Source organism: Fukomys damarensis, unplaced genomic scaffold, assembly GCF_012274545.1.
Source record: "Fukomys damarensis isolate Sample0158 unplaced genomic scaffold, DMR_v1.0_HiC HiC_scaffold_16, whole genome shotgun sequence".
In the NCBI taxonomy this organism is placed as follows: Eukaryota; Metazoa; Chordata; class Mammalia; order Rodentia; family Bathyergidae; genus Fukomys; species Fukomys damarensis.
The window spans coordinates 90,798,028-90,813,953 of NW_022900928.1; the positions used below are offsets into that span (position 1 = coordinate 90,798,028).

The 15,926-nt window shown below is 36.4% G+C and overlaps 1 protein-coding gene across 3 annotated transcripts in view; it reads right to left on the reverse strand.

The window, feature by feature from the left end:
• Cntnap2 (contactin associated protein 2) overlaps window positions 1-15,926 on the reverse strand; it is a 2,025,293-nt gene that overhangs the window by 844,247 nt on the left and 1,165,120 nt on the right. The gene's annotated exons all lie outside the window — the stretch shown is intronic.

Below are 15,926 nucleotides of genomic sequence, written 5' to 3' on the forward strand. Positions count from 1 at the left end.
AGTTGTAGATAGCAGAAAAAAAACTCAAATAAAATACATAGAATTATTACAGATTATGCAGATTTACATGGCCTTTGATATAGAATGTTATTCATTTCTAATATTCACGAGGAAGTTTTAATTTTTTCAATTGAGTTTATTGGTACATTTTAGGTATACAGTACAGTTGAATTTTCAATTTTTGTTGCAGGCCTTAAATCACTAGCCTGCTGAGAGCACTCTGAAATGAAATTATTGTAATTCATATGAGTACATGTGTGCTTTGCCTTTGTATATTTTTGCCTTTTTTTCTTTCCTTTAAAAATATTTTTAAAAGATAAATCTCACTGTGTTGCCTAATCTGGATAAAACCCCCGGGCGGAAGAGAGACTCCTGATTCAGCCTTCCAAGTAGCTGAGTGTGTGTCATCACCACACCATGTTTGTAAGTTATTTGAATTCTAAAATATACATCTTCTTACTTCCTGGGACAAAGAAAATTCAAACTGCTGAAACAGAGCAGTAAAGTTTAGAGGCAAAAAGAATTACGGAGCTCCTTTGTTTACAGATGAAGAAACTAAAATTTGTGACAATTCAGTGAAATTAAATGTGCCAAATGTCATACCACATACATGTACTATAGTTGGGAATGAGGCACAAATCCTTGTTCAGTAATTTTTAATTTTTTTTTTTTGGTACCGGGGATTGAACTCAGGTCCTTGCACTTGTAAGGCAGGCGACCGAACTGCTGAGCTAAATCCCTGGCCCTAGTACTTTTTAATATTTCAAAATTGTTGTAGCTCACAATAGAGAATTATAGTTGTAAACTTGAGATCTTTGGAAAGTACAAAATATACAAATAAATATTTTTTTGATCCAACAAACAAAGAATGTGCTTCTTGCCTCCAAGCAGTTTGAATATCTCTTGGCTGGAAATATTCTCCCAACTGTCTGGCTCTATCTCCTCTTTTCTTCTTTATTTGATTTGAATAATGGTTCCAAATAGGTCTATTATATTTGTACAATGAATTTTTTACATTAAGTTTATTAGTACATTTAAGGTGAACAATACAGTTACATTCATCATTAGGATCTTGTAACTTTACATAATGTATCTTGGTTCATACAATGGATATTGAAATAAATATTTCCATCATTACTTTTAAAGCTGATGAAAAACTTATAGTGTTTTTACTACTTCAGCAATTGCTACTGTTCTGTTATTGTCCTCACTCTTTAACTTTTTTCTGGAAAATCTTTTAGTATCTTTGCAAGGCAGTTTATTTTAAATTGAGTTGGTTAAAAAAAATCTCTCAATCTGTGGCAATTTGTTGAACATATTGTTTGCAAAAAGGCTTTACATTTTGTATGGGATATGAAGGATCTGAAGGATCTGAAAATGTAGGAAGACAGAATATTAAAATTTGCAATCTTTTAGGAAGCCAGAGGATGCTAGATTTATAGTCCTGTGATATAGTTTTATTTCAACCTACAAATTACTTTACTGTCTCATCTAGATTCTAAATTTCTTTAGGACAATTATCAGTCCAAGACCTGGACCTGCACATGAGACATAATAGATCCACAGTAAATGCACAGTGATTAACTACTGAATTAAAGAAAACAGTTTAGGAATTTTTCCTCACCTATTACAGATGTTTTAGGACAAAAATAATCAAGCGGCTTTAAGGTCATCAAAAGTTTTTTGTTCTTTTTTAAGCATCTGTTCTTAATACTTCCTCCAGAGATGCACATATTAAGGTAAAACATACTAAACATTTTCCAAAGGTCTTGAAGCTTATTTCCAGAGATAAAATTGTGAAATTAATGTCCTTAATCCTTGTCATCTGTGTCCTTCACACTTGTTTCTTGCTCTGCTAAAAAAAAAGATAGAGGATCCCAAGGCACAAATTTGATCTCATAAAAGTCAGTAACTTGTGAGAGACAGAGTTGGATGGAGACTTACAGCAGACTTTTCTCACCAAAATATAATGCTGCATTTTAGTAAAGATGGCACAAAACCTATTCATGATGTGCTTAATTCAAATAACTTATTTTTTTTACTTTTTTTGTATTCTTAGTATTTTCAAAATAAGCATATTCACTATTGTGACTTCTTTGGTTATTAGAAGACAGTATCTGGTTGATTACCTACTGTTATCATTTATGTTAATGGTCAGCCACGCAAGTGTCTTTAGATATGAATTATTTCAAATGTATTATCTTTTGTTGTTTTATTTTGTTTTTGGTACCGGGGATTGAACTTGGGTCTTTGTGCTTTCGAGGCAGGCGGCAGAACCACTAAACTAAATCCCTGGCCCTTCAAATGTATTATCTTTTAAAGTTTTTAACTCGAGTGAAAATCCTGGTTAGAATAGTATACAACAGCTGTCTCATTCATTTGGTTATGCCTCAACATCAACTACTGAATATTGCCCAATTTGTCTTTGCATGGAATTGATATCCTTACTGCTTGATTTCAGGCCTTATATTTATACTGAAATAAATAAATAAAACTGGCAGTGTAAGCAAACTGACTAATATTACTAGAGGCTGGAAAATTAAAGGCATTAAAGTCTACTGAAGAGAAAAACTCATGAAAAATGAACAATATTTTGTACCTTGTTTATACATGGAATTGAATTTATGAGTGTCATATGTTTCATGCAGTGTGAGAATTTGATTAGATCAATGCAATGTGGCAAGTGTTACTGTACAGCCATTGACAGGATATTCCAGAGGCACACATGAAAGGTATACACAGGATGGCCTGATGGCGATGGGGTGATCATCATCATGGGCGCAGAGTGTGCAGGAAAGCTTTCACTAGCATGATGGACTATGTGTGTCTGGAGCTGATCACTGCTGAACTTTAAAAGTAAGGCTTAAAGTAAGAGATACTGAGTAAAAGATATATGGCCGATGATGCCTTTAATGTTACATAGATGTTAGGTTGTTCACGACCCCACAACATGGTTATTTACTAGTGAAGTTCTCATAATCTCTAAGTCAAATTTTAATAAATTAAGGCTGTACCAATAATTGGACAGAGCTATAAAATAATCATTTCTGTATAACAGAAAACACAGTATAAAGTTTTTATTATACATTCATTATTCAATTATATGTCAATTAACAAAAGCCAGAAAAATCATAATAGGTCAACAATCAGGTTTATTTTCACTCCCAGAAAAGTTAAATTTCAGACTCCTGTAATGCTAGATCATTTCCAAGAGAATCATTCATCTAAAATGAAAAATATAGTAGAGAATGTCGTAGCAATGAAAATACAGCTTTTTATTAATAGGCATTTGATCTTATAAATTGTCAAGAAGTGATTCAGTATGCTTAATTTTAATTACAAATAGCTCACTCCTGCAGATTTGTTGTTTTACATAAAACTGGTCCAATTGTCCTGTAGAAGAATGGATAGGTTATAGTTTGCTTCTGGTTAAAGAATGCTAATCTTGCTTTATTCTCTTGAAATTACTGCACCATTAGCATTTATGTTGAAATGGTTAATCTTTCTGAGCATTTCTGATAATGAATACCCTGTTTTTAAGCCTTATACCTCACTAGCAAAAAGGTATTCTCAAATGTAACTTCTCATGCCTAAACCTGCATTTATTGCAGACTATTTTGTTATTTAATTTCTTTAACTGTTGGTTGTCTTTATCACTGCTGCCAGGCAGGTATTGTAGATATTTCCTTTTCAAGAAGTGTGAAAAGTTTCCTTGTATATTAAAAATTAACAGAAGCACTAATATTTCCTCCTCTGTGAATCTAGGAATTGATTCTGGTTTGTCATGACTGGGGCTAACACAGAATAAACCATCGTAATAGAATTCCCCCTAAGAAAAAAGTTCTGCTTTTTCACATATATTAAATATATTCAGCCAAACAACTGGCTAAATTTCTGCTTGATTCCCCTAACCATCTGTATAATACTGAGGTAAAAGTTCAATGCTATAACCCCACATACACCCAACTGCACTGGCAGATACATCAAAAAGTGTCCCATGGTTAATGTCCATGAAATACTTCTGTGTTAATCAGTTTTCCATTACTATAACAAAATACATGAGAAAGGCAAATTAAAAGGAGGCAAACTTTATCTTGGCTCATGATTTCAGAGATTTCAGTCCATGATTATTTAGCTCCGTTGCTTTGCACCAGTAGTGAGGCAGAACATCAGGGCTGGGAGCATGTGGTGAAGCCAACTGTTCACATCAGGGTGGCCTTGGAGCACCTTGAATGACATAAATTCCTTCAAGGAAGCCCCACCTCCCAAAGGGTTCACCTTCTCCCAAGAGACTTTGCTGACTGAGAACCATACCTTTAACACATAAACTCCAAGAGATGTTTAAGATTCAAACCAAAAGAGACCATCAACAGAACTAAGAGACAACCTACAATGTGGGAAAAAATTTTTACCAGCTACTCCTCAGACAAAGGACTATTATCTAGAATATATAAAGAACTCAAAACAATCAGCCCCCTCAAATATAAAGACCCAATTCAAAAATGGGCATCTGGCTGGGGATTTAGCTCAGTGGTTCTGTGGCCTGCCTTGCAAGCACAAGGACCTGAGTTCAATCCCTGGTTACAAAAAAAATACAAAAACAAAAACAAAAAACAAAAACAAAAATGGGCATCTGAAATGAACAGATATTTCTCACACAAAGAAGTAAAAGCAGCAAGCAGTTATATGAAAAATGTTCCACATCACTGGCCGTTCGAGAGATGCAGATGAAAACAACACTGAGATTCCACCTCACCCCACAAAGAATGGCTGCTATCAAGAAATCACACAATGACAAATGCTGGTGGTGTTGTGGGGAGAAAGGAACCCTTCTCCATTGTTGGTGGGAGGGCAGACTGGAGCAACCACTATGGAAATCAATATGGAGATACCTCAAAGAGCTGGGACTAGAGGTTCCATTTGACCCAGCCATCCCTCTGCTGGGTATCTTTCCAAAAGAATTAAAAGAATCATATCACAGTGATATATACGCACCCATGTTTATAGCAGCACAGTTTGTAATAGCTAAAACTTGGAAACAGCCCATTTGCCCATCAGTTGGAAACTGGATAAAGATGTGATTTTTCTATAAAATGGAATATTACTCAGCCATAAAGAATGAGAAATTAGATTCATTCATAGGAAAATGGATACATATTGAGGATATACTCCTAAGTGAAATAAGTAAGTCACACATGTGCAAATGTCGAATAGTTTCTGTGATGTGAATAAACTGTAATAGTACATAAGATCCTAATGAGATAACTGACATTGTGAAATGGGAAGAAAAGGGCTAAAGGTATAGGGAAAGTGGGAAGGGTAGAGAAAAGGTAATAAGGGAAAAGAAAATAATGTGAGAAAATGAAAAGATGGAAATAAAGTGTTTGTAAATGGGGAAGGGAGGAGGGGGTGAAGGGAGGGCAGGGACAAGGGGAAAAAATGAGAACAAAGACCTGTCATGTAAAGGTACAATATCCCAATAATGAATGTAGCTGTACTGTATATGTAAAATGTACCAATAAACTCAATTTAAAAGAAACAAAGATTCAAACCATACCATCTTCCAAATAACCAATTTCTCTTAGGTGCGACTCTCATAGGGAGTGAAAATTGCAAAAAAAAAGTATCTTTATTAGAATAACAAGTACAAGGGCACTTCTCTCTGCTGTAAAAATCTGACAAACATTACATTCAAAGAACAATTCCAAAATGATTAATTTCCAAATTTAAAACTTTACACTAAAATTTAAAAATTTATACTAAATAGTAAAACAAAATATGATCAAAGCCATTTTTTTCATATTGTCAGCCTCTGTCTTGATAGGTTTAGGTGGGAGGTGGGTGGAAAGGTCCCTACCATGGCAATACATATTTGAGTACAGAAGGTGACAGGGATAGTTTACCTACAAGCACCCTCTTGCTTAAAATGCACAAGTCTTAGTAGGTATAATGGACATCAGTGGTATAAAACAAGTCTGCAAGTGCATTTCATTTGGCATTGTATACATTCCAGTGAGTCCTGCCTTTCCATGAAGAATCATCCCATACTGAGCTATTACATCACAATACAAAGCACACAAGAGCTTTCCAGAGAAGTGTTTAGTTTCCTATGGCTACTGTAATAAATCATTTCAAATTTAGTGGCTTAAAGGAACACAAATGTAGTATCTTACAGTTGTGAAGGCCAGAAATCCAAAATGTGTCCACAGTGCTGTGCAATTTACTTAGAGGCTCTTTGGCAGAAATCATTTGTTGCCTGCATTCCTTGGTTCCTGGATTAGTTCCTCTATCCTCAAAACCAACAGAATAATATCTTCTTTCTTCAACTTCTTCCCTCAACCCATGTATCTTCTCTCTGTGTCTAACTGTGTTCCCACATTCAGGTAAGGGTACTGCTGAACTTTCCAGTGAAGGTACTTTCGTTTGCATTAAGTGCACCCAGACAATCCAGGATTACCTCTCCATCTCACATTCCTCAGTTTATTCACTTTTGCAAGATCCCTTTTATCATGTAAGTGCTGTCACCTTAGTTTAGGGATTGAAACAGTTGCAGGGCCACCATTTTATTACAGGGGTACAGGGCTGCTTATATAGCAGAGCCAAGGGATCTTGGAATTGGAGGCACAAGGCAGTTTCCTAATTTTTCTGGCAGAATGTTGTAAAAGAGGAGGGAATAATCATACACCCAAAGGCTGGGTTCCCCAGTAGCCAAAGACAAATATTTAAATGAAAATTAACATGAGACAAAATAAGGTAAAATTTTGTTTTCTCTGTTATTGCTCTAGCTTAACGTTAGCTCTATTTCAAGGGCTGAAAAATCACAAATAGCTGTTGGCTACTATGCTGGCTAGTGAAGAGATAGACTATCTTCATCAATGCTACAAATAGTTACATTCTGGGGAAAATAAACTGTAACACTGTAAAAATAGTCTATTACCTTCTTCAGATACCTATGTTTTTCTTTTCTCTTTATCTTATAGTATGCATATAAGAAATGAAATCAAAATGTTTATCTATGTACAGATCACAAAATGTTTGTGTCAGCCATGTGTATTTTTTTTTCTGTTTAAATTTATTTGGGGGAAAATTCATGTTCCTAAAATAATCTTCATTTCAAGAAAAAGTTAAGCTGTGCTAGTACTGGGAGACCTGTATTCTGGCATGAATGAGGTTCCAATTGCTCAGTCTTCACAATTTATAGGATATTACAAGCTGATTTTCTGGACTGTGGGCATTGGGGTAGGGGGCAGGGCAGATGGCACCTTGCAAGTGTTGTTACCCCAAGGGATTATTCACACTTTTCATCCCTCTACCACCCTCAAGAGGAGAACTTCCCAACAAGAATGACATCAGCACATCCTCCACGGCGAGAACATTCTGAAGTGATGGTTTTTCATTTTCTCCTTCACTGCTAGAAGGAAGTCAACTTCATAATTTAGGTGGAAAATAGGAAAATTACGTCATGTTTTCATCATGGCATCTAAATGGCTTTGGATCTTTTTCTGCCTATGAGTCTGGGCACCATAAGTTTCTGTCTGACTTGTATGAATTCAAGAAGAAATTAGAAATAAAGCCCTGTGCTGAGAAAGATCCACTGTTGTTGATTTCTTTTTTCCTAACACCGAACCATGAAATAAAATGCATTGTCAACACTAAGTCTAGGTCCCGGCCTGCGCACGAGCTCCCAGCCTGCGCGACAACAGACCCAGGAAGGCCCCAAAGACCCCGGAGGGGGTTTCTTCAGCTGCCTGCCAGCCTGCGATCACCTGGCGGCGGGTGCGCGACCTCCCGGCCTGCACGCGAGCTCCCAGCCTGCGCGACAACAGACCCAGGAAGGAAGGTAGCCACGTGGGCGCCCTTGAAACACCCACACGACAACCCCCCCCATTCTCAAAGCTCCTGATCGGGCCAATCCTTAGACCAACTCTGCAGAGGCGTAGGTTCCCATGAAGGGTAGTTTTCTGAGCTCCCAACTTTGAACATCTTTAAAGAAAGGGCAGGGGAAACCTGTAATAGAACGGAGTGGAGTTCAACCCTGAGGGTAAGGAAACTAAAGTTAGGCCTTGTAGATTGTGTTCAGTCTCAGTCGGGAGGAACAGCCATTGGCTAGCTAAGACCAGGGGATTGGGTTCCGCATATGACTGTGCATGTGGTATAATATGAGATCAGAGATAGCCTGAAAGAGGACCTTCAAATTCTTTTTCTTTCCCTCTCTCTTTTCTCTTTTTTCCTCATTCCACCCTAAAATTTCTTTCTTTTTTCTGTCCTCTCTCTCCAACTCAGTCTCTTGCTCCACCATAGTGTCCCTCATCTCCCTTTTTATTCCAGTTCCTGAATAACTCAGACTTCTTTTATTATTTTTTGTTTTTAGGAGGGGTTTCTCTTTATGTTCTTTTCTCCAGTCATTTTACCTCACTCATGGCTCTGTACCTTCAAGGGAAGGCAAGCGCCTGTTACTGTTAAGGGGATATATTCCTGTCCTTATTCCTGCACTCTCTCTATCCCCCCTGAACTTAATAGCTTTGTAAAGATAGTAAGGTAATTCTACAACCTCTGGATTCACTTCAAACCTGCTCTAATTCTTTCACTTATCTAATCCTCTTGTTCTAAGTCGAACCCCCCATCCTAAATGGTAAAGATGCCATATTGAAAAGAATATTCACTGCAAACATACTATGAGCTGCTTCTTGAAATTAATCTAATTCACATGAGTTAAAGGTGATACATTAATGACTACCATAAGTGGTCAGTTGGCAAGCTGTGCCTGATCCTATTGGGCTGCTGAATGTATCAATTGGGACAAAGAGTGGTGATTGATTTAAAGAGTTGTTTTCTCTGATATTATGAAAACGAGAATGTCTATGAGTCATTAGAAACTCAAAAGCTAAAACGCAACTATATTAGGAAGATTTAAGTAATACCCAGAAATTAAAGAAGGACAACCCAACAATAAAAATAAAAATGAGAAAACACTTAAGCAAGACACAAAAACAAATATCCAGTTCACCAATAGCAAATAGTAGGACAAATGAGGATGAAAAGTCTGATAGTGAACCAACAGGACTCCCTGGACCCATAGCACAGGAGGTAACAAAATTGATCAATCAGGCTCTAGAAAAATTCAAATCAGAAATAATTTCCCAGCTAGCCAGAGAGATGATGAGCAAAATAGAAGTCATGATTCGAGACTCTAGAGCAGAAACTGAGAAAAAAATAGATGAGCTCAAGACTGTGATAGAAGCCATGAAGACTCAGCATAAGAAAGACATGGAAACAATGAATGCCCAACAGAGGAAAGAAATGGAATCCATAAAACAGATTCAAACAGATATCCAGGAGATTAAAAACTCTATTGAAAGTGTACGAAACAGAATAAAAGATTGCGAAGATAGAATTTCAGATATAGAAGATAGGATAGCAGTCAGTGACCGTGAAAAAAGAGGTCTATTAAAAACAGTAAGGGATCATGAGAAATCAATCCAACAACTCCTAGACGATACAAAGAAAAATAACATAAGACTGATAGGAATTCATGAAAAAACAGGAGAAAACACAAATGATATAAAAAAGCTCTTCACAGAATTAATGACAGAAAACTTCCCAAACAGAAGGGAAGAATTAGACATACAGATAAGTGAGGCATATAGAACCCCAACTAGCCACGATCAAAAAAAATCTACACCTAGACATATAATAATCAAGATTCCAGAAATCCAACAGAAAAACAAAATACTACAAGCAGTAAGAGAAAAGAAACAAATCACATGCAAAGGGAAGCCCATTAGAATCACAGCAGACTTTTCAACACAAACCCTTAGGTCAAGGAGAGCCTGGAGTGAGGTATTCCAAGTCCTAAAAGAAAAGAATCTCCAACCTAGACTTTTGTATCCTGCAAAACTCTCTTTCAAAATAGATGGGGAAATAAAATACTTCCACGACAAAGAGCACCTGAGAAATTTCATGAACACCAAACCAGCACTGCAAGGAATTCTAAACAATATCCTAGAAAAGGACAACGAAATTCACAATAACATGAGGCCCAACAGACCAAATCAAATAGGCAAGGCAAGAAACTAAAAGGAGATGGGAGAAAAAGTAAAAAGAGTCAACAAATGGACAAAAACATGACAAGAATAAGTCAAAATATATCAGTTGTAACCATCAATGTTAATGGCCTCAATTCACCAATCAAGAGAAACAGATTGGCAGAATGGATTAAGAAGCAAAATCCAACAATATGTTGTATACAAGAAACACACCTAGTGCAAAAGGAAGTCCATAGACTGAAAGTGAAAGGATGGAAAACAATTCTCCATGCGTCAGGAGTCCAGAAAAAAGCAGGGGTAGCAATCTTATTCTCAGATAAAGTAAATTTCAAACCAAAACTCATTAAGAGAGACAAAGAAGGACACTACATCCTTGTAAAGGGAACAATTCAAGAGGAAGAGCTGACAATCATAAACATATATGCACCAAATATAAATGCCCCCAACTATATAAAACAAATATTAAGTAACATGAAAAACCAAATAAGCACTAATACAATTGTAGTGGGGGATTTAAATACCCCACTATCACAAATTGACAGATCTACTAGGCAGAAAATCAACAATGAAATAATAGAACTGAACCAAGCTTTGGAACACATGGACTTAATAGATGTTTATAGAGTATTCCACCCCCAAAAACCAGAATATACATTCTTTTCGGCTGCACATGGATCATTCTCCAAAATAGACCACATACTGGCTCACAAAACAGGTCTAAATAAATGCAAAAAAATTGAAGTCATCCCCTGTTTATTATCAGATCATAGTGCAATCAAACTAGACATCAATAGCACAAGAAACTATAGAAACTTCACAAGCACATGGAAACTGAACAACACTCTCCTAAACAATCAATGGATTACAGAGGAAATTAAAGAAGAAATTAGACAGTTTTTACAAATAAATGAGAATGCCAATACAACATACAGGAATCTTTGGGACACAATGAAAGCAGTTCTACGTGGAAAATTCATAACATTGAATGCCCACACTAGGAAAACAGAGCGGGCTCAAATAAACAACTTAACGATGAAACTTAGACTCCTAGAAAAACAAGAGCAAGAAAAACCCAAAGCTCGAACAAGAGAGGAAATTATAAAGATCCGAGCAGAAATCAATGCAATTGAAATTAAGAAAACGATACAAAAAATAAATGAAACAAAGAGCTGGTTTTTTGAAAGAATAAATAAAATTGACAAACCCTTAGCTAATCTTATCAAAAAAAGGAAAGAAAAGGCTCAGATCCATGCAATTAGGAATGAAAAAGGCGAAGTCACAACAGATCCGAAAGAAATCCAGAGGATCATGAACACCTACTTTGAGAACCTGTACTCTAATAAAATGGAAAACACAGAAGAAATGGACAGATTTCTAGATACTTATGAATTACCAAAGTTGAACGAAGAAGATAAAAACATTTTAAACACCCCAATCACAATCAGTGAAATTGAAAATGTAATTAAAAACTTACCAACAAAGAAAAGCCCAGGCCCTGATGGATTCACTGCTGAATTTTACAAGACATTTAGAGAAGAACTACTACCATTACTCTTCAAACTTTTCAATGAAATTGAAAGAGAAGCTATACTTCCAAATTCATTCCTGGAAGCAAGTATCACTCTGATTCCCAAACCAGAGAAAGATACAACCAAAAAGGAGAACTACAGACCAATCTCCTTAATGAATATAGATGCAAAAATCCTTAATAAGATACTAGCAAACAGAATACAGAGGATTATTAAGAAGATCATCCATCATGACCAAGTCGGATTTATTCCAGAGATGCAAGGGTGGTTCAACATACGAAAGTCAGTGAATGTAATACATTATATTAACAAAGTCAAGGACAAAAACCATATGATCCTCTCAATAGATGCAGAAAAAGCATTTGATAAAATTCAACACCCATTCATGATAAAAACCCTGCAAAAAATTGGAATAGATGGTCTATACCTCAATTTAATAAAGGCTATTTATGAAAAACCATCAGCCAACATCATATTGAATGGCCAAAAACTGAAAACCTTCATGTTAAAATCAGGAACAAGACAAGGATGCCCACTATCGCCACTTCTCTTCAATATAGTTCTGGAAACATTAGCCACAGCAATTAGACAAGAGAAAGAAATTAAAGCAATAAAGATAGGAAAGGAAGAAGTTAAACTATCATTATTTGCTGATGATATGATACTCTACATTGAAGATCCAAAAAACTCCACCAAAAAACTTCTAGACTTAATTGACAGATTCAGTAAAGTATCTGGATACAAGGTGAATACCCAAAAATCAATAGCCTTTCTATACACAAATAACAGACAGACAGAAAGAGAAATAAGGGAAAAAATTCCTTTTACAATAGCATCCAAAAAAATGAAGTATCTAGGAATCAATCTAACAAAAGAAACAAAAGATCTCTACACTGAAAACTACAGCACTCTGAAAAAAGAAATCGAAGAGGATATAAAAAAATGGAAAGATATCCCCTGCTCCTGGGTAGGAAGAATCAACATAGTGAAAATGGCCATACTACCGAAACTGCTATATACATTCAATGCAATGCCAATTGAAATTCCAACACTATATTTCACAGAACTAGAAAAAAGAATCCAAAAATTCATTTGGAACCACAAGAGACCTAGAATAGCAAAAGCCATTATAGGCAACAGTCACATGGCACCAGGTGTAACAATTCCCAATTTGAAACTATACTACAAAGCCACTGTGATAAAATCAGCATGGTACTGGCAAAGAAATAGGCCTGAGGATCAATGGAACAGACTGGAAGACACAAAAACAAATGCAGATGTACTCAGCTACCTCATCTTCGACAAAGGAGCTCACCATCCTCAGTGGAGGAAAGATAGCCTCTTTAATAAATGGTGTTGGAAAAACTGGATATCAACCTGTCACAGATTAAAATTAGACCCTTATCTTTCGCCATGCACTAAATTAAAATCCAAATGGATTAAAGATCTAAATATTAAAACAGAAACATTAAACTTGCTGGAAAGTAAGTTAGGCAGAACTCTGGAAGACATTGGTATAGGAAAAGACTTTATGAACAAATCCTCAGTAGCACGGGAACTAGCAGAAAGAATCAACAACTGGGATCTCATCTTACTAAAAAGCTTCTGTACTTCAAAAGAAACCATTAGCAGAACTAAGAGACAATCTACAATGTGGGAAAAAATTTTTACCAGCTGTACCTCAGACAAAGGACTATTATCAAGGATATATAAAGAACTCAAAACAATCAGTCCCCCCAAATATAAAGACCCGATCCAAAAATGGGCATCCGAAATGAACAGACATTTCTCATACAAAGAAGTGAAAGCAGCAAGAAAATATATGAAAAAATGTTCCACATCACTGGTCATTCGAGAGATGCAGATGAAAACAACACTGAGATTCCACCTCACCCCACAAAGAATGGCTGCTATCAAGAAATCACACAATAACAAATGTTGGCGGGGTTGTGGGGAGAAAGGAACCCTCCTCCATTGTTGGTGGGAGTGCAGACTAGTGCAACCACTATGGAAATCAATATGGAGATACCTCAAAGAGCTTGGACTGGAGGTTCCATTTGACCCAGCCATCCCTCTGTTGGGTATCTTTCCAAGAGAACTAAAAGAATCATATCACAGAGAAGTATGTGCACCCATGTTTATAGCGGCACAGTTTGTAATAGCTAAATCTTGGAAACAACCTATTTGCCCATCCGTTGGAAACTGGATAAAGAAGTTGTGGTTTTTCTATAAAATGGAATATTACTCAGCCATAAAGAGCGAGAGAATAGATTCATTCATAGGAAAATGGATACATATTGAAGATATACTCCTAAGTGAAATAAATAAGTCACACATATGTAAATACCAAATAGTTTCCCTGGTGTGAATATTCTGCAACAATGCATAAGATTCTAATAAGATTACTGACATTTAGAAATTTGAAGAAAGGAGCTAAAGGTGTAGGGAAGGTGTGATGCGTAGGGGAAGAACAAAAAGGGAAAAGACAAAAATGTGAGAGGATGAAAATAAAGTGTTTGTAGATGGGGAGGGGAGGAGGGGGTGAAGGGAGGGCAGAGGTAAGGGGAAAAAATGAGAATCAAGACTTCCCATGTAGAGGTACATGATCCCAACAATGAATGTAACTGTACTGTATCCCTAAAATGTACCAATAAGCTCAATAAAATTAAAAAACAAAACAAAACACTAAGTCTAGGTTAAAAATAAACCACAATTGAATAAACATATTCAATTGATACAATATTATGTAATTTTCAAAATATTAGAAATCATGCAATCAGCAAATTAAAAACTGTCTATTCTCTGTGTTTATTCTCTGTTTATGTTAATAGAAAGTGTACTAGTTAGTAATATATTCATTAAAAGTTTAATGAAGTGATGATCTTTCCCCGATATTGAAAAAACTAATAAAGTCATGAAGAACACTGAAGCTTAAAAAATGTGGGTCTGAGCATTTCTTAGAAGGAAAAATATTCTAATACAAAAAGAAAGGGCTGGAGTTAATGTTAGGGTAGATGTGCTCTCCCCAACCAAAAATCTTTTCCTTCCCTTTAACAAATCTATGCAGTATAGATGTTTTCATTTAAACTATTGCTTCTTTAAAAATGTAGTACAGATTTTGAAGTTATTTTTAGAGGGGAAAAAGTGGTCCAAGATTTATTTTTCTTTTCCAAAATTGGCTTGACTACCAAATATAGTTGTAAGAATTTGTAGGATGTTATTACTAGAGCTCTCATATTCACTATTTTTCATGTATTTACTCAAATAATATTTAGTGGATGTCTGTTAATATCATAGGATATGATGTAAAAAGGAAAAGGGGAAAGTGGAAAGAGTATCTTATGTTATGAACTTTGTAGTCTAGCGGGAGAAGACAAATAGTAAAACAACTAAGCACGTATTAGGTGAGTGCTATGGTGGCGAAAAAGTAGGTTTTGAAAGACACCGAACAACAAGGGAGGGTTTCCCTGATGACATAGCAGAAGAATCTCATAGGCAGAGAATTCTTGGCCAAGAATTCTAACCGCAAAGGGCTCAAAGTGGGAACACGTTTGGCTGGAGTTGAAAAAACAGCATTTTTGATGTCTGGGTGAGACTTAGTTTGTATCTTCCAACTTGTGGGTGGTTCTTTACAACTTCCAACATTATTTTTTCATCCTTTCCTTTGTTCTCTTCCTCTGCATATTAGCTTTCTCCACATGATCCAGTGAAATGAGAGGCCTTTGTATTTGGCTTTTTGGGAAACAAGCATGTCAACAAAAGAACACATCACAGAGAAAGTAACAGACTTGTCCAGCTCATTTCAGTTTCACATTGGAGGTCTGCCTATGAGCCAGCTTTTCAATGACTTTGGGCAAGAGGTAAGAAGAGATAGGAAACTCAGTGGAATCATGATTGACCACAGTCTCCATAGCACTTCTTTGAAAGTGTCTCTGTCCCCTTCATCACACCCTCTGGACTCCCTGGGTCACCATTCTCCTCCTGGTCTGAGTCATTCACTCCTTCCAACAAACACTTCATTCCAACCAGCGAGATGACTCGTCCTCTTTTTTTTTTTTGGTACCGGGGATTGGACTCATGTCCTTGTGCTTGTGAGACAGGAGGTGGAACCACTGAGCTAAATCCCTGGCCCCTTAAATGGGTTGATTTTGCTTAATCTTTTTTTCTTCTTTTTTTGGTACTGGGGATCAAACTCCGGACCTTGTGCTTGAGAGGCAGGTGACAGAAACACTGAGCTAAATTATCCCTGGCCCTTGGTCCTCCTAAACATCAAGGCTCTGCTGGCCTTTCTACTCACACTTCACCTTTTTTAGGTTCTCCTCACCTCCTGGTTGTATTTTCTTCTGTGATT